The sequence below is a fragment of the Vipera berus genome, assembly GCF_964194415.1.
Source record: "Vipera berus genome assembly, chromosome: 3".
NCBI classification, from domain to species: Eukaryota; Metazoa; Chordata; class Lepidosauria; order Squamata; family Viperidae; genus Vipera; species Vipera berus.
In genome coordinates this window covers 74,957,498-74,981,345 of record NC_138204.1, presented here as the reverse complement: position 1 = coordinate 74,981,345, position 23,848 = coordinate 74,957,498, and the positions used below count along the sequence as shown (strand labels likewise).

The 23,848-nt window shown below is 41.1% G+C and overlaps 1 protein-coding gene across 5 annotated transcripts in view; it reads right to left on the bottom strand.

Moving 5' to 3' along the window:
- Positions 1-23,848, bottom strand: part of ST6GALNAC3 (ST6 N-acetylgalactosaminide alpha-2,6-sialyltransferase 3) — a 347,784-nt gene that overhangs the window by 313,242 nt on the left and 10,694 nt on the right. For 2 of the 5 annotated variants that reach the window (XR_014026076.1, XR_014026080.1), the window contains exons 2-3: positions 22,499-22,699; positions 21,025-21,129 (exon numbers count right to left, since the gene is read on the bottom strand). The exons of 1 other annotated variant lie outside the window; for it this stretch is intronic. The gene's annotated coding sequence lies outside the window, so the exon portion shown is untranslated. Of the gene's footprint in view, positions 1-16,563; positions 16,704-21,024; positions 21,130-22,498; positions 22,700-23,848 lie in introns of all 5 variants that reach the window. 2 more of the 5 variants (XR_014026078.1, XR_014026079.1) reach the window with 1 other exon arrangement.

Sequence of the window (23,848 nt, the reverse complement as noted above, 5' to 3'; positions counted from 1 at the left end):
AGTGTTATTCCTTCAGACCTTATTTTCATGGAAGCAGCAACTTACTTCAAAATAGACCAGGCAGTGTAGCAGAAATCCTTGCATTAAAAAAATACATTTCCCAACTCAGAAATTGCAGCATACATACAGTGTAATGTTTACCAAGATCATTTGAAGGACAAAAAAAAACTACTTATTGTCTGCATGAAACTCTGTCTTTTTCTTCCTTGTTTCTTTTCCACTAAAAAGGTAAAGTTTCCCCTGCACATGCGTGCTAGTCGTTTCCAACTCTAGGGGCCAGTGCTCATCTCCGTTTCAAAGCCAAAGAGCCAGCGCTTGTCCGAGGACGTCTCCGTGGTCATGTGGTCGGCATGACTAGACACGAAAGGCGCACAGAACGCTGTTACCTTCCCACCGTAGTGGTCCCTATTTTTCTACTTGCATTTTTATGTGCTTTCAAACTGCTAGGTTGGCAGAAGCTGGGACGAGTAACAGGCGCTCACTCTGTTATGTGGCACTGGGGATTCGACCCACCGAAGTGCCGACCTTCTGATCGACAAGCTCAGCGTCCTAACCCACTGAGCCACCACATCCCTTTCTTTAATACTAGCCAGGGGTAAAATGCATGATCTTGAAAGCCTCAGGAGTTTGCACCGAGGCGGACATTTTGCAGGCGAGTTAAAGCAGGGTGCTTTTGAAACATTTGTTTCCCACAGCCTCCTTATCTGGCCTGGGCTGTCCCTTCTCACAGCCACTGGTCAGCTCTTGGGATTTGACCCGCCAAACTGCCGACCTTCTGATCAACAAGCTCAGCGTCCTAACCCACTGAGCCACCGCGTCCCTTCTTTTCCACTACACTGTACTAAATTAAAATTAAACTAAACTGCAAAGTGGATCTCTAAATGAGTATGTGCAAAAATGAAGGCATAATTTTAAAGAACAAAGTCTGGAACCTCAACATCAACAATAGGTATTCTTTAATATAATCCCATAAAAATAATGTCATGAAACGTCTCTAAGATATTTCTTAGATGCTATCAAGAAGAAGAGATTGAAGCTCTCGCTTCAATTCTGACAATTAGAAAACTCAATACTTGTACATAGATTCATAATAATAATAATAATAATAATAATAATAATAATAATAATAATAATAATAATAATAATAAGAAGAAGAAGAAGAAGAAGAAGAAGAAGAAGAAGAAGAAGAAGAAGAAGAAGAAGAAGAAGAAGAAGAAGAAGAAGAAGAAGAAGAAGAAGAAGAAGAAGAAGTTGGAAGGGACCTTGGAGGTCATCTAGTCCAACCCCCTGCTCAGGCAGGAAACCCTATACCATTTCAGGCAAATGGCTGTCCAGTCTCTTCTTAAAAACCTCCAGTGTTGAAGCATTCACCACCTCTTCTACTGGTCTAATTGCAAACATCGTATTTTGATGAAACATTATGAAATCAAACGTTGTGTGTGTGTGTGTGTGTGTGTGTGTGCGCAATATTCTGAATATTCTGATGAAATTTCCACTTTCAGTCTGAAAGTGTCCAGAAAGCTCAGGAACTCTATAGGTTTATGTTGTAAATCTGTATAAGAACTTCCATTAGATTCTAATGTAGCTGTTAATACCACTTTATAATGCCTTGGTAAGACCACACTTGGAATATTGCATACGGTTTTGGTCACCACAATATAAAAAACTGTATATTGCATAGAATTTTGGACACCACAATATAAAAAAAGATTATGAGGGTCTAGAAAGAGTGCAGAGAAGAGCAACAATGATGATTAGAGGGCTGGAGGCTAAAACATATGAAGAACAGTTGCTGGAATTGGGTATGTGTAGTTTAATGAGGAGAAGGGTGAGGGGTGACATGATAGCAGTGTTCCAATATCTCAGGGGCTGCCACCAAGAAGAGGGAGCCAAGCTATTCTCCAAAGCACCTGAAGGCAAGACAAGAAGCAATGGATGGAAACTAATTAAGGAGAGAAGCAACCTAGAACTAAGAAAAAATTGCTTGACAGAACAATTAATCAGTGTAACAACCATCTGAAATTTTGCAACCAGCATCTGGTAGCCCCAGTTGTGCAATCTTTGAAAATGATTCGAAAGGACAGTTAGAGAATGCACATGAGGCATCATCATGGCCGCTACCAGAAAGAACTGGCATCAAGGTAACTAATATCTAATTCAAATAAAAATTAGGTCTTGCTGCCCTATTCAAGAAGCCAGGAATTATTGGATTCCAAATCTCAGGATCTGTGTAGGGCAACATAGATTCAAGGCAATGGAGATCACGCTAAACATTTAAAACTACCGTAAGTATTGTCAGAATTGCAGCCATCTGTAGTTTCAAGGATTACCTTGAAAATAACAAGTGTTAAAGAGCTGTCCAAAAAAAGGCGATACACTTTGCTAGATATTAGGAAAATATCTGTAACGTACAAATACATTATTTAAAGGCACCATATCACTCTAAAATGGCTTCAGGGTGACTCCGTAAGTTACTTATAATGACATGGACAGCCCTTAGGATTTTCATGAATGGTCTAAATACATGTCTAAAGTGTTTATTGATCAACACTTTAATGAAACACTAAAATAAGTATACTTTTCTATTCTTAGGTAGTTTTTTACTATAGAAATAAACAGCTTTTCAGTTAAAGAAAAAACATTGAAGGCAATTCCCAGAATGTTAATGACACATACCGTATTTTTCAGACCATAAGACGCACCGGACCATAAGACGCACCCAGTTTTTAGAGGAGGAAAACAAGAAAAAAAATTCTTTCTCCTTCTCTCTCTCTCTCTCTCTCTTTCTTTCTCTCTCTCTCTCTCTCCCCCTCCCTCTCCCATTGTCCCTTCCTTCCTTCCTTCCTTCCCTCCCTCTTTGTCCTTCCCTCTCTGCATTAGAGCAGTACCTGCGGAGGCAGCCCTGCAGCCCGTCTTTCTCTTGCAGAAAGCAAGCTGAAATGGAGTGAGGGAGATTGCCAGAAATGCGAATCGGCTGATCTCGCGCTCCTGCACTCTCCCTTGCTCGGTTTCAGCTTCCCTTGCTACAAGAGAAAGCAGGCTGAAACGGAGTGAGGAAGATTGCCAGGAATGCGAATCGGCTGATCTCGCGCTCCTGCAATCTGCCTCGTTTCAGCCTGCTTTCTCTTGTAGCAAGGGAAGCTGAAACCGAGCGAGGGAGTTTGAAGGAGCATGAGATCAGCCGATTCGCATTCCTGGCAATCTCCCTCACTCCGTTTCAGCCTGCTTTCTCTTGTAGCAAGGGAAGCTGAAACCGAGCGAGGGAGAGTGCAGGAGCGTGAGATCGGCGTTTCTCAGCACATGCTGATTCGTGCTCCTGGCAATTTCTCTTGCTTTCCACTTGCAGAGGTTGGGGCTGGCCATACGGATCACCTTCGGACCATAAGACGCACCCTCGTTCCCCCCCCACACACACTTTTGGGGGGAAAAGTGCGTCTTATGGTCCGAAAAATATGGTAGCCTAAAAATGTAATTTAGGATTAAATATTTATCATGAAATACACATAAACAGGTATAATGATATTAAGATTTTTCCCCCCTTCTCGTCTTCTTTCTGCACCACAAATATTTTATGTGGGCAATGACCTGTCATTACAATGTTCATTTCTCCTCAACTTTGGAGCACTTAGTTACTCCATTGATTGTTAGCCTCCTCATTTCATAGTCCATAGCTGCTTTGTGCATTTCCTTTGATCCTTTTGTTTCTATAATACTAAAACTGCAGCTAGTGTAACAATTTGTGTAGCTTCACATTCACTGAAGCTACACTGAAGTCTTGTAAAAGGCTCTATTTGTAACCATTTTTACAATATTGAAATATGTTCCCCTTTGTAGCCATTTCCCAGACTTTTTGCAAAATGTTCCAGGGAAATCTTTTCAAAATATCGACAATGCCACTCCAGTTTGTGCATATCCCCTTTACAGTCATCTTTTGTTTTTATTTATATTAGATTTTTTTGTTCTTTCATTTAGAGGGAATTATATTTTAACAAAAAACAGAGAGAGACATCAAATACCCCTACCCTTTTCTTGGTTGGTACAATACATGATAGCCAAATGATGTTTTCAGACTGGGCTCATCAATTTGATTCATGTAATGGCCAGGGTCTTCCCAAAGCACTACAATCCTTGCTCAAGGATAATTTTGCACAGCTATTTCCAGTTATTGTAGCATCTGTCTCCTTTATTATACGTACAATTATTATTTTTAATAGAAAGAGGAAAATATTCTGTACAAAGCTCCCGACAGGAAAATAACATTTATTCTTTGAAGGATAAATATTGGGAAGCAATCTCTCTTTTACATCTGGGGAAATGAGTGTCTTGCAGAATTCACCAATTAATTCCATGTGAACTAAAGCAAAGCCACCCTGGACAAACGAATCACACAGCTACATGAATCTGCACACTCACACAAACACACATCATTCTGAAGACAAGTGCAGCAGTAGGCACTCTTATTTAATTTAATAATTAATAATTTGATTTCTATACCGCCCTTCTCCCGAAGGACTCAGGGCGGTGAACAGGGCAATACACAATAAAAATCGGATACAAAAATTAAAAAACCATTAAACATCATGCCCATAAAATCAATACATATTAAGTTAAAACTAGTTTTAAAAACCCAACCCCATCCCGTCAGACCAGGCCAGCTTGTTCGAAAAAGAATGTTTTAAGATCGCGCCGGAAGGAGCGAAGGTCGGGGGCCGTCCGGAGCTCAACCGGTAAGCGGTTCCAGAGGTCTGGCGCGCCCACAGAGAACGCTCTCCCCCTGGGGGTCACCAATCGGCATTCTTTGATCGGCGGCACCCTGAGGAGGCCCTCTCTGTGGGAGCGCACTGGACGGAGGGAAGTTGACGCCGGTCGCAGGTGTTGCCGTAGGTAATCCGGACCCATGCCATGAAGGGCTTTGTAAGTCATAACTAACACCTTGAACTTAAAAATAATAATTGTGGGTCATTAAAAAAAAGGAATATTTTCATATATGGTGGACTTGTAAAAAGGTTAAGGCTTTTTGGATAAAAGTCTGGTGGAACATGCAGAAGATTTTTAAACAGAGGTTAAAGTTTTGTCCGCAATTTTTTTTGTTGGGAATAATTACAGATGCCACAGTTGTGGACACCAAGTTGATGTTGAATTTAATTACGGCGGCAAGACTTTTGATAGGCCAATACTGGAAGAAAGAGGAACTGCCGACCATAGAGGAGTGGACTTTAAAGGTTTCCGACCTGGCAGAGATGGCGAAGATTTCGGCCTATTTGAAAGATCATTCGCAAGAACGCTATATTATGGAATGGAGAAAATGGATTGATTTTATCCAGAACAAGTATAGGGTTAAGAAGTTTTATGTAGCATTTGAATAAGTCTTCTTTCGTTTTTTTTTTATTATCTTAGTTTCTTTTTATACATATTCAATATTATTATTATTTGTTTTATCTTATATAAGCTAGAGAGTGATGGATTTTAGAGTTTATAATTGTTAGTATATGATTGTTTATGATTGCTTTTTATATATATACCTTGTATTTAGCTCTGGGAAGTCGGGGGGGGAGGGGGGGAGGGGGGGAGGTAGGGAGGGGGGAGGAGGGAGGGGGAAGGGGGGATTCTTAAAGGAAAACTGTATTTTAAAACTCTTCAATAAAAAAAAAAAGGAATGCTGAAACTTCAGAAACATTCTTAAAATTTAGCAAGAGGAATTGTTCTGGATTAAAAACTTTATAATGTAGTCAGGTAACGTTGCCAGGATATCGTTCTGCTTAAGACTTTACAGCTACTGTTAGTTAGAAAGGAGAGTAGTCTGACACAATTAATGCTTGTTTTGCTACAGCATAATGTTCTGCGACAGTCATTTGAAATAGCAAAAGGCCATTTCTTATAAAAGCTAGAGGTGCAATCAGAAAGATAAGGACCTCAGGTCTCACGACTACAATGCTCCTATACTGGGCCTGGCCCTTCCCCAAGTGCTGTTATGATGTTTTGTACTGGCTGGAAGTGGGGTGTTCTTGGGAGGGTTGAACAAAGAAAGCTGGGAATGCACACCAAGAGTGCAGCAATAGCAATATTACCTAGACTTATATATCGCTTCATAGTGGTTCACAGAGTCAGCATATTGTCCCCAGCAATCTGGCTCTCCATTCTATTGACCTCGGAAGGATGGAAGGCTGAGTCAACCCTGAGCGGGTATGGATCGAAGGAATCAAACGCCTGGCAATGTGAGCAGAGTTAGCTGCAATGCTGCATTTTAAGCACTGCGCCACCACGGCTCAAGTTCTCAGTTCAAGTATAAGTTCCCAGGAGAGTCATCCAACATGAAAGTCATCCCAGCTACCCAGTGAAAGCAAGCAGTCATCTGTATTGGGCAGCAGTTATACAGGAAGATGCTGGAGGTGGAAGAACAACAGCAAATGGATAAATTTGTACTGCACCGGATAAGGCAATGGAAAATTACTCCTGTGTTTTTATCTATCGGTAGATAATATGCAATGATTGACAATAGAGTGCCAGATGACGGGCCCTATACGTTGAACATATATATTAAGGGAAGTTGGATTAGAAAACATTCAGCATGGTTTTAAGGCTCAATAACCTGTCCTACCCTGATGAAAATGAAAATAACCTGAAAAACCTAGTTAATGAAAGGCACAGTGAAAAAGAGACTATGATTAAATGTAAAGGAGACTAGACTAATGATAACAAATATAACAACCAGTCTTAGAACTGGCAATGAGGACACGGAGATAACAGATATCTTCTGCCTTTTTGGACTGAGTACTGGTAGAAAAGGAACCAGCGGTAAAGAAATATGCTACAGACTAGCATTTCATAGAGCTGTAATGAAGGCCTTGGAAAAGATATTAAGATGTCACTATATGTCTATAAAGATCAGAATCATGTAGACAACGGTTTTCCATGTGACACACTATGAAAGTGAGGACTGAACTTTGTAAAAGTAGGATATAAAGTGTGTTGATGCTTTTGAACTTTGTTATTGGAGAAGACTCTTGAGAATATCCTGGACGGTATCTCTTTACTCTCCGACCATCGGGTAGGAGTATAGCCAGCTGCACCAACAGGCTGAAAAACAGCTTTTATCCGTGGGCTGTTAGGCTTTTGAATGAAAAATAACTTTTGTGAATTTTATGCAGAATTGACTTGGGAGGCCGGTGTGTGGTGTAGTTGGTTCACATGGTGTAGTAAGATGGAGGGTTTGTTGTCACTGTGTGTTAGGGGGTGGGAGGCTCAGCTAATCTCAATGTACACATAGTTGTACTTTGACAATAAAGGTTCATTTCATCATAAAAAAAACAAGCAAAATGGATCACTGAATAAACCAGTCCAGAGTTTTCACTCAGGCACAAATAACCAGACTCAAATTACCAGATTTAGAAACATTATGCAAAGAACCAGTTTCTTTGAAAAATTCATAATGCTGGGAACAGTGAACAGAGAAGTGGTGTTCTTGTGTGAAATCCCAAGCACCTCTTTTGAACCTTTCCAAAATGTGCAAAACCTTAGTTTCATACATTTACCATTTAAAGAGATCCAATTATCTGAGATGGGAAAGTCCATATAATTTCTAGACTAGTCTTACCTAATCTGATGCTATGCAGAATGTTGGAGCTACTATTTCTAGAATTCAATTGATTATACCTGTTGGGAATTTTGGAAGTTCTTATCCTTGCCCATCTAGAAGCATAGGCAAACCTATTCTGGAAAGAACTTTTCCAAGGATTATCTATATGCTTATGTATTTCTTTCCAAAGACTGGCAGTGTCAAGATTATAAGGAATGTTTTCTTTATTTTATGCACCTTAAGCAATTAGAACACTGTCATCCTAAAAAGTGATAAATTGCACACCTATGTTGAGCTATGCATAAATGAAATTTGCTGGGCCATGTACCATTCCAGTTTTGTTTTCCAATTCTTTCTTCCATATTATATAAACCTTATGCTGTAAGTAAGATCTGTGATTAGCCTTTAATTAAATCTTGCTATAATCTTTTTATGGTACACATGTAGCAGCAGGTGACCATGAATTGATTCCTTTTAATTTAACTGCATTATTAAGTACATTCCCTTATGTATTAGAATGGAGAAACTATTGAATTCAAGGGGAATAATAATATTATTTTTTTTCAATTAAATTATTTTTAATGTAATTCAATGTAGTTTCACCCTTATTTTGTCCATCTTTCAACACCTGGCCTGGTCTCTGTTGAAAAGAATTCTCAACATTCCACCGAAAGCATCAGAGTTGTGTACGTCTAAGATAATGGAGTAATTCTTCTAATTAAAATGGAAGAAAATGCATCATCCATTTAAATGAATTTATTAATTCAGTGAATTAGTTCCAACCCCAGTTGGCGCTTCCTGCATTTTCTGTGGCACACTAATGGAATGAAAGAAGCTAGTAGAGGTATAGTTAAAATACACCATGAATTTCTTTTTAGATAACACTAGCAGTTGGGAGAAAAGAAAGGAGGAAAGTGGAAAATGAATTAAATTTTAATTATGTGTGTGTGTGTGCATGGCACGGTTGTTGTGCAACAGAATAAGATCACTAGTTGGGAAGCTGAAAATGAAGACAAGTATTTTGTGCTTTGAGGTAAATGGTTACAAAATTTAAACAAATATAACACTGATTAAGCAAGTAAAATAGCGTACATTCCATTTATGTAACTGCATGAGGAGATTTATCAATTTAGCTATTTAAAATAGATAACAAAATCTCAAGGTGCTTTCCACCTTGTTCTAATTGAAACAGAATGAAAAGGCTCCTTTCAAAGCATTTTCACACACTTTTCTATACATACACAAATATAAAAACTCAAGGGATTGTGAACATTGGAGGGAGCCCTCATATCAAAAATCTGATTGGCCTTAAAATACATCCCTATTGGAGGTGTTTCATAGTTCACACTGTTTTTATAGAAAGATTAACTTGATGCAGAAAGATGCCCTAACAGCCATGAAACATCCAAGCATTTTTAAACCCGGCTTCCATTTCTACTATCATTCTATTCTACGAACCTGGATTAGCTGAAGAAACGCTTATTATAGACATTATTACTAGTTGGCAGCTGTAAATCATTCTACCAGCTCAATTATTTTCAAAACCTATCAGTGTTCAACCAGCTTCAGTAAATACTAATCAAAGTGTGCAAGAAAACCCATTGGGCATCCAGAAGAAAGAACTAGACAAAAATCCAATCACCATACCCCCATAGACTATAAAGAAATACAAATCTATTTCAACTTTTCAGCATGCAAGTTACTTTAATATGCTAGAATTTATATAGAATTTACTGGCTGGCTGCCCTTCCTGACGCCTACGTGGAGTTCACAGCAGATATTTTCCCTTTGTGTCCTGAGAGAGAAACATCTGTCAATGCCTAGGATTGAACTCTCAACCTTTCAGGTGGGAGGAGAGCTTCTTCGCCACTAAACCATCATGCAGCTTCTCTCTCCCTCCCTCCCTCCCTCTCTCTCTCCACACACACACACACACACACACACACACACACCATTGTCAAAGGCAAAAAATATGATCACATGACCACAGCTGCCATTCCCTCCATCTGTCAGAATGTTAATTGTAAATACCATTTTTGGGAACTGCTGTAACTTCAAATGGTTGCTAAGTGACTAGTTGTTGTATGCTGCCATAACTTACCTTACTGGCAAAATTCACTTATTTACAAAAGCTGATTTTAGGAAGGAAAAAAGGATTCAATCCGTCCTACTTAATCACCTTCTCATTTGTAATAAAAAATACCTTGTTCGTAAACTATTCCCTCATCCATTGACTTCTATTATAAAAACATGGTGGAAATAGTCTATTGTTAATGAGCTGTACACATCTCCCGCATTCAAAGTTGCTGTTCTACAATCTCACAAAGCCACACATTCTCTGTACGAAAATGTTAATCGACCCGAATATGAGCTTTCAATGGGGCTCTTGGGAGAATCAACGCCGTTGCTAGCTACAAATCAGTGAGCCCATCTCCAAAATGAAAAAAGCAAAGCAAAGTGGAGTCTCACCACTCTCAAGCAACCATGGCTTAAAGCTGGCTTCCAGCCACAGCAAACAAAGCTGCATGTTAATTCAAAAATCTGAACTGATAAACTGTAGCCTCTTTTCCCTTGTTCTGAAATAACCACATGTATTCAGAAAGGTGGAACAGAAGATGGGCTGCAATTTGATTCCAAAAAAGCACACAAGAGTTGTACTGGCAAAGAACAAAGCTGCTATATAGAGTGAAGCTACTGTTTTTCTTGTTAATACAATCTGCCTGATACCAAGACATAAATACTAGTTCTTTTTAATGAATTCTTCTGCGGATTTTCTTCCTTACCTACTCTTAAAGATTAGGAGGAGATTATAATACCTCAATTCATTTGATCCTCTGAACCACCATATAAAAGAGAAGTCAAGTAACTGCCTCCAATTATTTGCTTGGGAAGATTTGATTTTACTGATATCCAAGCTCAGACCTATGTCCTGCAACGATGTTGGCTTCCTATATGCTCTCTTCAGGGATACTACCATAACAGAGTTGCTTCCTGCATTCATGCAAACATATATATGTGAAAATGTTAGTAATTCTCAGGACATTGCCTGTTGTGTAGTGAGTTCTTGGGAAGCAGTAAGCGAGACGAGAGGTTCCAAACAGGAACATTGCTTTATTGAGGTAAACAGGAACAGAACTGAAACAGAGGCTTCTGCGCAGCTACTTATACAGTTGGCCACTAGGTAACGGCCAATAGGTTTAAAGGAACCCATTCCCGCCCCAAATCATCCAATGATCTTCTTGCAGACAGCTTGTCTGGCAAGTCAGTAACCGTTACACAGACACACCGATTGAGCAACCTTAAGCAGCATTCAAACAGACACGTGAAAGCAGTTCAAGTAAATCCCAATACATTACACCCCTCCCCCCTAGAATGTACATACATTATTTAAGAATATAATCTTGTTAATATTGTGGTAGTCTACACGACCTTTCAGAACACCAGGGGGTTCCAGGCAACTTCCGGTCTACCAGCTTGCCCACCAGGTTGGGTAGACCTGGGTTCTTAGGTTCACATGAGTCAGATTGACTCAAGTCCGTTTGGCCGGCCATTCCTGGTTGGCCCAAACCAAAGTCCAATGAGGTAGCTGTGTCAGCCAAGCTGTGCTATGTTTGGGTTGACTTTCCCCACCTGGAGACCCATGTTGTACTCCTGGACTTTGTCCATCAACGACCACCTCCCCGTTGTACTGACTGATTGAATCCTCAGAGCATGTGAACTGCCCTGTTTGGCTGTGGTTTCCAGAGCTAATTGAGGACCTCCCATGAGGTCCTCGCTTAGTGGCCATTCTGCAAAGCACTTCTGCAGCTGATCAATATGGCAGCAAACGACTCGCCCACCATATAGAGCTACCTCATAAGAAAGAGCTCCAGAAATTTTGACAATTTTACTCGGCACCCACAAGTTCCCATGCCCATAGTTCCGGGCCCACACCCCATCACCCACTGTCAACCCCCTTGAAGCCTTTGGGCGTGCGGTGTCTGCTGCCACCCGGTCAGGATGCAACCTGTCCAGTTTTGTGATGAGCCTTCTTCCCCAGCGAAGCTCTGCTGGGCTCTTGCCTGTTGCTCTGCAAGGCGTAGTATGCTGGCAAAGCAAGAAATCAGCCAGCCTATGGTGCACTTGAGTGACTCTTTTGTCGTGCGCACCATACGTTAGTTAGTCGAGGGGTGAAAGGGAGCCAATGTTGCATGCCTTATGAGGTTAGTCCTCAAGAAGGCAGAATAATAAAAAATGGGTAGAAATTAGAGGAAAGCAAAGTTCAGTTAAATGTTTGAAGAAATGTCTAACAATGGCACACACAGCCTCAGGAGAAAATAGTTGTTGTAGCCTTTCAGCAGAGGCTACCCAGTCATTTCTCGGTGATATAAATACTGTACTGAGCAGATTTATTTAATTTGTTTAAAATACTTATACAGCTGTCCATCCTAAACTCAAATTCTGGACAGCTCCCAAGATTAATATAAAAACAATATCAAACAAAAAAAAGTTCTGAGATCCAGCAGAAATAAGATGCAAATATTAAGCATGGCTTCATTTTCACTCTATCAAACAAACAAAAGAAAAGCAGACCATTTTTTTCTGTGCTGCAGAATTAGTTTAGGCTCTTCATGCAAGTTCTGAAATCTCTTAGCGTTTTGATAAGCACAAAGTCTCTATACCTGTCAAGTTTGTGAGTTTGCAACTGTGATTTAATTTCTTCCTAATTAGGGAAGTTTCTGCAGCCTTCTAAATGTAAACACTGATAAGACTCCAGATGCTAAAGATGTTCCATATAATAAGATTCTTTATAGGAGAGCATCTCCATGAGGACATTATTCAGGCTCCTAATTCTGAAATAGATGACTGGGAACAAAATCATTGCATTGATTATTTATATGTGTTGCCATCCTGGCATAAAAAAATGCAATAACTCAGAAAATCGAAGTAGTGGATGAAGCCAATTATAAGCATAAGACTAGAGATTTCATGGGGACTAGTTAAAGAATTCTCGTAGTGAAAAATATAAATTAAACCCAAGCTTTGAACCTCGTTATTTGTTCTTACAGGGATACAAGAAGAAAGTTTTAGCCATAAGCTACTTTTTTTAAAAAAAATTAAAAAAAATAAAAAATGTTATTAATTATGGATTTCTGAAGCCAAAGCTTCAAAACATGTGTTGCTTTAAAACTTGCTTTGCAACCAGTGCTTTGAACCTGCCATCATGCATCAAAGAAAGAACATGAGCTAAATTAAATTAATTTTCTTGGATTTTCCAACAGACTGACATCTATTATATTTAATTGCTTTCTTTTGTGACTTACAGGGAAAAAGTTGAGCTTACAAGAAGTCCAGTTAGAAAGAGAACCGCTACTAAGCACATGCTCCCAGAAATTACTTTCAGGATTAAATAAGCAGCTCTCCTTTGCATACCTAAACAGTAGCTCCTGGGGGGGGAAGGGAAAAAGGACAAGGAGGTCTGTATCTTATTTCCTAATGGTGAATTAACAACTGTACACCTGTATTGTTTCTCTTCTACGTTCAAAACCACAACAATGAATTACAAGCTCTGGGTAACACACCTGTTGCAATTACTACAAAACCAACTATTATGGATCCCACAAGCATACAGTTCAAAGAAGCCAGGGAAAAAGTATGAAAAGCAATAGGAAAAAAAACAACCACACTTTCAATCCTTTAAAAGCAGTCTTCTCCCCTTTCTCTTCTTCCTCCTTCTATTCAGCAAGGTATTACTTTAGCTAAGAAGGAACGCAAACCTATTCTGGATCAAAGCAATTACTTTTCTTCCTGGACTTACCCTAGGAATGCAGTCAGTCATTTGAACTCTGCAGCACATACCGATCCTTGCAGAACTGTGTGGATTGAAATAACTGAACAGCTGAACTGCATTGATAAAAACTGAGAAAATGAACATCAAGCCATGTCTAAAAGGTAAAGGTAAAGGTTCCCCCCCCCCCGCACATGCGTGCTAGTCGTTTCCAACTCTAGGGGCCGGTGCTCATCTCCGTTTCAAAGCTGAAGAGCCAGCGTTTGTCTGAGGACGTCTCCGTGGTCATGTGGCCGGCATGACTGGACACCAAAGGTGCACGGAACGCTGTTACCTTCCCACTGTAGTGGTCCCTATTTTTCTACTTGCATTTTTTTACATGCTTTCGAACTGCTAGGTTGGCAGAAGCTGGGACGAGTAACAGGCGCTCACTCTGCTACACGGCACTTGGGATTCGACTCGCCAAACTGCCAATCTTCTGATTGACAAGCTCAGCGTCCTAACCCACTGAGCCACCGCGTCCCTTAAGCCATGTCTAGAGTATGCTAATCCATGAACTAACATGAACATGCCTTTCAAAACCAACCAAAATAGCTTACATTCTAACTAATTTATGCAATTACATGTATTTAGGCACACATCGTAATACATTCTATCCTTCCTGGTCATGAAAATAGGGAAAGAAATGTGCATTGTCATCCTTGCTAAAACTAACCAGCATTAACTAAGTGAACCATCTATTTTTTTTTCCCAATGGTATTGAATTTTTGGAGACAACCTGGTCGAGTCCCTGCAGTTTTCTTGGCAAGGTTTTTCATAAGCGGTGTGCCATTGCCTCCTTCCTAGGGCAGAGACAAAGTGACTGGCTCCATGTGATCCAGCTGATCCAGTTTAAGGCAGGATCAGACATCATAGTCTCTTGGTTTCTACTCTGATGACTTAACCACTACATCAAACTGGATATCTCAGTCTATATTCCCAGTTTAACCCCAACTGCAGTTCAGAGGTCTTTATAGATCTTTTCTATTACCAACTGCTGATTGTGCTGGACACGTCTGACATTTTCAGTTTTAATGACGGTCACCCCTTTGCTCTTTTTCTTTAGTAAAAGAAAGCATGATGCAAGTATCCCATTCCAATTTTTACACTGCCAACTGAAAAACCTTTAGCCCTACTCAGGCATCACTAAACTCTCCGTGCAAATAGCTGTAAGCAACCTCATCTCTTTTTGAGGTTGTGCTCCTGATGTCAATTACTAACCTCCCTCTGCAAGTATAATAAGGAAGGTCATACTCCGGAAGACTCTTCACGCATGCACTGTGTACTCCTTGGCTTTTATATGACACCAGATTCTGTGTAGTCAGCTGTATGTGTGGAGGTCTACACACCCTATGACAGACATAATATGCACACCTATGACATAGAGAAGGGACACAGTGGCTCAGCGGGTTAGGACGCTGAGCTTGTCAATCTGAAGGTCGGCAGTTTGGCGGGTCGAATCCCGAGTGCCGCGTAACAGAGTGAGCGCCTGTTACTCGTCCCAGCTTCTGCCAACCTAGCAGTTCGAAAGCACGTAAAAATGCAAGTAGAAAAATAGGGACCACTACGGTGGGAAGGTAACAGCGTTCCGTGCGCCTTTGGTGTCTAGTCATGCCAGCCACATGAACACGGAGACGTCCTCGGACAAGCGCTGGCTCTTTGGCTTTGAAACGGAGATGAGCACCGGCCCCTAGAGTCGGAAACGACTAGCACGCATGTGCGGGGGAACCTTTACCTTTACCTTTATGACATAGAGACCTTTCTTTAACTGATGCCAGAGGCACGACGTTGCTTTCTACTGCTTGCATTTTACTAATTTTCCTAGGGGTTTATTAAGCGTTGAAGTCACATTGACCCGAAGTATGTTTGGCTACAAATTTGCTATCAATTAAGGAAGTTTTTAAAACTCACACCTTACACCTCTGCAAAACCCCTTGTGCCCTCTCCCACTTACCTGCTTGCCAACTTGCCTGTAAGCCACTTGAGGCTTGCAATTTCCTGCCAGTTTCCCCTTTGAGTTGGTTGTGAAAAACCAGCAGGAGGCTAACAATTGTGGGATTCAGTTAATGATGGCAACCGGGACTTCTGGGATTGTCATTGGTAAGTGGTGCCTTACAACCACATTGCTTAGCTATAGAAATCCCAATCGTTGCCATCAGTCAAGGACAACCTGTATAGCCATATAAAAGGTAAAGGTTCCCCCGTACATGCGTGCTAGTCGTTTCCGACTCTAGGGGACGGTGCTCATCTCCGTTTCAAAGCCAAAGAGCCAGCGCTTGTCTGAGGACGTCTCCGTGGTCATGTGGCCGGCATGACTAGACGCCAAAGGCGCACGGAAGCTGTTACCTTCCCACCATAGTGGTCCCTATTTTTCTACTTGCCTTATACATGCTTTCGAACTGCTAGGTTGGCAGAAGCTGGGATGAGTAACAGGCACTCACTCTGTTATGCGGCACTCAGGATTCGACCCACCAAACTGCCGACCTTCTGATCGACAAGCTCAGCGTCCTAACTCACTGAGCCACCGCGTCCCTTTTGTATAGCCGTATAGGCAGGCCCATTTCCTTTCTCAGAGGCCTACCTGATTCCCTGCAGACAATGAAGGCAGAAAGTAAAGAAGATTCTGAGGGTTTTGGAAACAGAAAAAGTGAAAAAGCAACCATAATTGACTTCCGTTTCCATTTTCCCATCAGTAGGTTCATGCTGTTCTCAAAAGAAGCTACAATCTTTTTCCTGATGGACACAGCCAACTGGGCACACCAGGTGATAAGGAAAAGAAATTTCTTATTAACTGTAGAAGTATTTTATGGTTTTGTTGTCCAGACTTTGGAAAGTGCAATAGCTAAAGAGAAAGGGGAATACGAGATTGTTTGACAGCTCCCGCTATTAGTGCCGAATGGACCTGCTGAAGCTCTATGGATAAAGCTTAACTTGTGTACATGTCCTCTTTGTAAAAGAGATAGAGGTTTAGGAAAACAAACAAGTAAGTACACTGATCACACAAAGAAAAATAAGACGCTTTAAACATTATTATCAAGCTGATCAGCACAAATAACAAGTAACAATTAACAATTAAAAGTTTGAAACAAGAAGCAATTGAACATATATTGTGAGGTACCAGATTTACTGCCTGCTTTGGAAAACCAATTCCTGATTTTACAAATGAATTATTGTATCTTACTCAGAGATCCAAATACTCCAAAACTGCTAGCAGTTACAGTGCATCTTCATTTTACAAAATTTAGTGGACTTTGAATGCAACCGACAAAATTTCCATTCAGACTTCTCCTGAAACAACAGATTGGTTGCATCGTAGTCAATCTAGACAAAACACATTTATGTTAAATGATATTCAAGCCATTTCTGTCAGTTTGCGCCATTATGTAACAGTTTAAATGTTAATGTAGTCCTCATCTATAAATGTCTGAGCACATGCAAATCACACATTTAATTTTTGATGAAATGAAAGATAAAAAGGTGTAAAATGGAAAGGGAACATAATAAAGGAACTTGAAAGCTTCTACATTCTTTCCCAAGGATGCAAAGCTGATTAAAAACAGCCAGCCAGCATTGCATCTCATATGCAATTATATCATATGCTAATTTAGCTTGACAACAGCACAAGAAACAACACACTCCATCAAATAAACCTTCAACATCAGCTTTCCACACAATGTTTCGTTTCCTTTTATAGTTCATTATGTTTTCCAGCCCAGACATACAGGCTTCATGTTAGAAAGCTAGGCACAAAATATCATGATTTCACAGAAATAAAAAACAAACTTGTTAGTGGTTAACTATAAGCCAGGCTACAGTATTGCCCAAATAAGCTCTGTATCATCAACATTTTATGATTATTTTAAATCATATTCAGAATGATGATGTACATCAGGGGTGTCAAACTCAATTTCATTGAGGGCCGCATCAGCATTGCGGTTGCCCTCAGGGGGGCGGGTGGGTGTGGCCTGGGTGGGCGTGGCCTACTGCATGGGCGTGGCTAGAGTGCGTATGGCCTACTGGGTGGGCATGACCAGCTCAACATCGTTCGCATCAAGGGTGCCTATGGGGGTCTGGGCAGGAGTGGGAGAGATCTGAGGGTCTCTGGCAGAAGGAGGGTCTCTGGGCCAGGGCCTAGGCAGTGGGGGCCGTTCCCTCACTGTTTCCAGGATGGCTTCGCAGGCCACATGAAACCACTTTGCGGGCCGCATCCGGCCCCCGGGCCTTGTGTTTGACATGTCTGATGTACATAATAAATGCAACAAAGACACAATCCACTTGATACTTGTTAACTTCTGCAGGACAACGTAAAGCATTTATACACACACACACACACACACACACACACACACACACACACACACAACTAAGCGAACACTGGGATGGAATGAGAAAAACTAAAAGTTTTTATTGCTAAAAAATCAAGCTTTTGTTGGCTAACTGCCAACGTCGTCAGGATGGAAACACTGAGGTGGGGAGATTGCATTTATACTGTTGGTGTCTGCACTCCACTCATGGAGCGCGTCGCCGGTCTATTTGTTGCCGGCCGTATTCCTTTGAGTTGTTGCGCATCCGTTTCTGGGGGATGTAGTTGTCTCTGGGTGTCTGTTGTCAAAAGTGGATTGGTGACAGTTCCATGTGTTATAGCCATAGCTCTAGTCATTGCCCGTGTTCTTATACCAGAGGTTCTAAATAGTTGTTTCTCTTCTTCCCTGTGTTTTACAATGCAGGGTGGTTGTATGTTTGTGCAATCTTGATTTTGATACAATGAGGCGCTCTGTAAGTGCTTGCGCTGTTTGCCTCCATATCCCGCACATCGTTCCTCTTCCCAATTCCTTAGTGCCTGGTATGCAGGGGGGAAGTCTATGTGCCGTTTGATAAAGGAGTGGTTTGAAAACCAAGCTTCCTTAAACAAGCGGCCACCTTTAGTGTTGTCACTGGTAATTGCCTCCGTCCCTGTTAGATTAAAGACGTGGTTATGTGTAGCCATGTGTGCCCACACCTGTGAATGTTGTTCTTGTCTTCTAATAGCAAGCTTGTGTTCGTGCACTCTAGTCCTCAGTCGTTTTGCCGTCTCCCCAATGTAACTGCAATTGCAATTTTGGCATGACATCTTGTACACGACCGAAGATTTTTCTTCATTGGGGAGTAGCACATGACACAAGCGCGTAAAGTCTGATCAGGTCTGTGGGCAACACTGACCTTGTGAGGGGCTAGTATGTGCGCTGTGGCCTTGGATACACCGTGGATATAAGGCAGTGTTATCCGTGAAGTTAGGGCGTTTTCACATCGATGGCGGGTAGGTTCACCTGGCCTGCTGTATTGTCTAATGAAATTAGGTGGATACCCGTTGTTTCTGCAGACACAATAAAGACGGTGCCTTTATTTTCAGGTTTTAGATGGGAATAGGACGCGGTGGCTCAGTGGGTTAGGACGCTAAGCTTGTCGATCAGAGGGTCGGCAGTTTGGCGGGTCAAATCCCAAGTGCCGCGTAACAGAGTGAGCGCCTGTTACTCGTCCCAGCTTCTGCCAACCTAGCAGTTCGAAAGCACGTAAAAATGCAAGTAGAAAAACAGGGACCACTACGGTGGGAAGGTAACAGCGTTCCGTGCGCCTTTGGCATCTAGTCATGCCGACCACATGACCATGGAGACATCCTCGGACAAGCGCTGGCTCTTCGGCTTTGAAACGGAGATGAGCACCGGCCCCTAGAGTTGGAAATGACTAGCACGCATGTGCGGGGGAACCTTTACCTTTTTTGTGCACAACTAATAATCAAGCCACGCAATATTACCGATAGAGTTATAAAGTGTTGTAAAGTGAGATCTTGAGTCTGACCTGGACATAGGAGGTATTTTATTGCACAGATAAAACTGACAAGACCTGGAATCTATAAATGGAGCACCTGGGTACTACATTACTTCTTTATGTAATGTTATACAAGATCACTCATAAGTAAACCCACTGAACTTAACAGGGCTGATATGCAGGTTCTGAGGTTTTGCTGGTAAAAAAATACAGGAAACCAGAAGTTGCCTTCAAGCTTTATGGGCTCCTCTAAATGAGAGCAGCCCCGAAAGACAAGAAATCCTTGTATTTATTCTTTCTGGTTACATAAACAAGCCATCCAGCAAAGCTGACACGCCTATGACAAAGATTTCGCCCAGTAAGTCTGGCATCCTGTAGATAAGAGAGCAGAAGAAACAAACATGTTCCCTTTTGGGTGTTTCCCTAAAGATATCGTATGTTCTTGGGTGGGTTAGGACATAGGGTATTTTCCTTGCTGGCCTTTCATGACCCTGCATCCAGGACTTTGCAAGAGCCCAAAGACAGTAGGGCCATCTGCACATTCACAATTGATATTTCCTATACTGTCCCCCAATTCCGGGTCAACAGGGCAAAATGTAAATACTTCCAAAGAGGTTCACTGGGAAACTTTTCACAAACGCATTGTGTTGGCTCAGATGATACATTCAAAAATGTGTGTGAATCTTTCACCAAGCTGGCTGGGATTTCTAAATCCTGCAATTCAGACACATCTGCCAGGTACCAGGTGAGGGAAATTAGGCACAATAGGGAAAGAAGGCATAAGAAGATAAAGCCTAAGACATTCAGTTGAAATGGACAATTATATTGTTTCTTTGGTTTTATTTGCTATTTTTCTTAGGCCTCTACAAGGTAAGGTTTGTCAATTCAGGCACAACTCTCTATGCATCAGTGTGTGGAGAGCGCCAGGAGCTGTTTAGAAAGTAGCTGTGCAACTCTAGAGGAAGAAGTGGTTGCTTTAATACAAAATATATGTTTGTCTCCATCTTCTGAAGCATCTTCTTCTAAGCTTTTCTTCAGTAGCAATAGCAATAGCAACCGCACTTAGACTTATATGCCACTTCACAGTGCTTTACAGCCTCTCTAAGCGGTTTACAGAGTCAGCATATTGCCCACAACAATCTGGGTCCTCATTTTATTGACCTTGGAAGGATGGACACCTGAGTCAACCTTGAGCCGGTGAGAGTCGAACTGCCAAATTGCAGGCAGCCGGCCATCAACAGAAGTAGCTTGCAGTACTGCATTCTAACCGCTGTGTCACCACGGCTCATCAATCCCATGACTTAGTTTTCAAGATCACCCATGGGCAACACAGTATACAAAACACATCTGTTTAGTTGCATCTGCATTTCAGAGGTCTTAATATAGATTAGTTCCCTCCATTCTTTCCACTGTTTTACAACTGTATTTGATATTTCTAGGTATAAAACAGCATTTTTCTGATGGTATCCACCCAGTGTGTTCTTTTCTAGTTTTATTTTCTAGTACCTCCAACCATTGCTGGCATAATTGATTTTTCTAAGGAATTTGAATACGCAATACAATCAAAGTAAGACAGCTTTAGCTTGGCAATCTTAGCTTCCAGTAATATTTCTGGCTTGATACATCCCTAAATCTTCCAGTTTTGTTTTGTTTTTTGCTATTCAAAGACATGGGGGATTTTTCTTCTATTTGCTTATTTAAAAAAATAAAATAAAACAAATCACAACTTGGAATGCATGATCCTGGGGATCCAGGAGTCCCCAATGGCTTAACAGTCAGAGAAAAAAAAACATACGAAGGGCCCACCTTAAAAGGGGTGGCAGAATTTTGTACTTACAGACTTGCAAGATTCTGTTAACGTAGCCTTATAAAGTAGAATTAGTTTATCAGGTTGTGTTCATTCTTTGATTTGCTCAGAAGGGTTGGCATCATTCTTGCGAGTCTGAAAGTACAGATTTCCCACTCTCACCAGTTAAAAGCTACAGCTTGGAAAGCAGTCCAACATGTGTTAAGGAGAAAACTTTAGGCATGAGGTTAGTCATTCCTTCTGGACATCGATACTGTTGTGGGCTGCCAACCTGCAAAACTGCTCCACCCAGCTTGCTGCTAACCTCAAAACTGTCTGAGCTCAAATAACAGCAAGGCAGTGACGAAGGTAGAAAAATTTCAAACCAATGAATCTTTTTGATACTCAAGGAACTTTGGACATCGTCCTTGAAGAACGGTTGAAAGAATTTAACACAAAATTCCAATATTTTCCTAATCGACCCCACAATTATTAAGCATAAGCCTTCTATCATAGCACCGTTTTATGCTGACAATCTAGAAATGCTACCACAAAAGTCCGCAAGAAATATAGGGAGAAATAAACACTAAAACTGATAACAAAGAAGTAGAAAATTTGTGGGCTGGAAGATTTGGTATAGCAGAAAGAAATGCTGCAGTTTTATCAAGAACATTGGATGAGGGCATGGTGTGTTCAACCCAAATGCTACTTGGGCATATACATTACCAAATGGATTATACCAGTGGTAGCGAACCTATGGCATGCCTGCCAGAGACGGCACTTGGAACCCTCTGTGGGCACGTGTACCGTCACCCCAGCCCCACCTCCCCTGTGGCCCCCTCACCAGCAGCCCCCCTGGAGGAGAGTTGCCCCCAGGCACGGCCCACACAGAGCAGTGCAGCCAAGGACATGGCAGCTGGGCAGCAGGGACAAGACTTCGCCCTCGCACCCCATCGCATGCAGATGATGCTGCAGGCGGAGGGTGTGGCTGCGATGTCACTGCAGGGCTGCCTGGGCAATCTGCTGCAGCGGGCCATGGAGGTGGGGGAGGAGGCCAGTTTTTGGGCACTCGGTCTCTAAAAGGTTCGCCATCACTGGATTATACAGTAGCCACATCAATTATATTATAAGCAGCATATTAATAGAAAAACACAGATATTTCCATTAAGACTTTACCTGTTAAGACTTTACTGATTAACTGTAATTTAGATAATTGATTACTTGTAGCCAGGGTGCAGTTTTAGTGTTGAAACCTCCCCACATGAGCATTTGTAGTAGCACTTCTTTAATGTTTGCATAAAACTGTTCTTTTTGTACTTGAGATGCATCTGTTATAGTTGTATTAAATACATAATGTTTTTGTGGACCTATTAGTAGAATAGGTCTATTGCTCTATTACAATATAATAATTTTAATTTAATTTTAAAAGCTTTCCATGACAAGCATCATATGATAATGCTTGTAACAAAATGCTTTTAAAACTAAATATACTGCAAAGATGATTATGTGGAAAAGTATTACTTACAATTGATTGGTTAGAGACAAAAAGGAAGATGTTGACTTCTGATTTTGTTTTTCACCTATTGTATTAGGTATTAAGGGATGCGGTGGCTCAGTGGGTTAGGACGCTGAGCTTGTTGATCAGAAGGTCGGCAGTCTGGCGGGTTGAATCCCGAGTGCCGCGTAACAGAGTGAGCGCCTGTTACTCGTCCCAGCTTCTGTCAACCTAGCAGTTCGAAAGCACATAAAAATGCAAGTAGAAAAATAGGGACCACTACAGTGGGAAGGTAATAGTGTTTTTTCCCCCTTGGGGTCTAGTCATGCTGGCCACATGACCACGGAGACGTCCTTGGATAAGCGCTGGCTCTTCAGCTTTGAAACGCAGATGAGCACCGGCCCCTAGAGTCGGAAACGACTAGCACGCACGTGCGGGGTAACCTTTACCTTTATTAGGTAGAATCACCTGCAACCAGCACACAAGAGGCTTCACTTAATTGACTGAAATCTGAAGACTGCTGGAGAAAGACATGGTCAGCAAGTATATTTCTTGGAGATCCCTTTTGGGGGTTAAGTCAGCAATCTATAGACTTATCTTCTTTATCCCTCTGTCAACAATGAAAAATACTAGGACTCCACTGAATATTCCCCAACATAACTGATTTACAGCACATTCACAGGAAACATAAAAATATAAAAGCAGGCTGGTGGACTCCTGTTGATTTTAGGGGACATTTTAATAATCAGAAATAGCAGCTACATTAGAAAACATTTTAGCTAGTTAATTAATTAGCATTTATAAAGTTCATGGGATATTGAATCCTGGATAGAATAGCCATGGGTACTCATATGACACTTCATGGTGGATTTAAAAAATGGTTTCTATCGTCTCCAACCACTGTAGGTATAATTGATTTTTCTAGGGAATCTGAATACACAATACCATCAAAATTAGACAGCTTTAGCTTGGTAATCTTAGCTTCTAGTGATAAGTCATCCCACCCCAAAACTAGTCTACCTGACAGTCACTGATCTCAAAGAATCTTTATCTGGACTCATGGCCAAGAGGCTCTGATCAAGTTCAATCAAGATTTAATAACTTTCTCAACATCTGACTCTAGAATACTCCATAAAGTTGGCTAATTTTCTGGAGACTGTAATAAAACAAGACAAGTGGCATTTAAAGTCCTTCAATACAGTCATATACACTTAAGATATTTAAATCAAACTGCAATCACCACCCAATAAACTTTAAAAGCAAATCAACAGAACCACTAAGATTTCCAGGACAAATATATTATAGGAAAAAGCAAAATAAGTAACAACAGATCATCTTTGTAGTTCTCCATACAAGAATTCCAACTTATTATACTCAGTA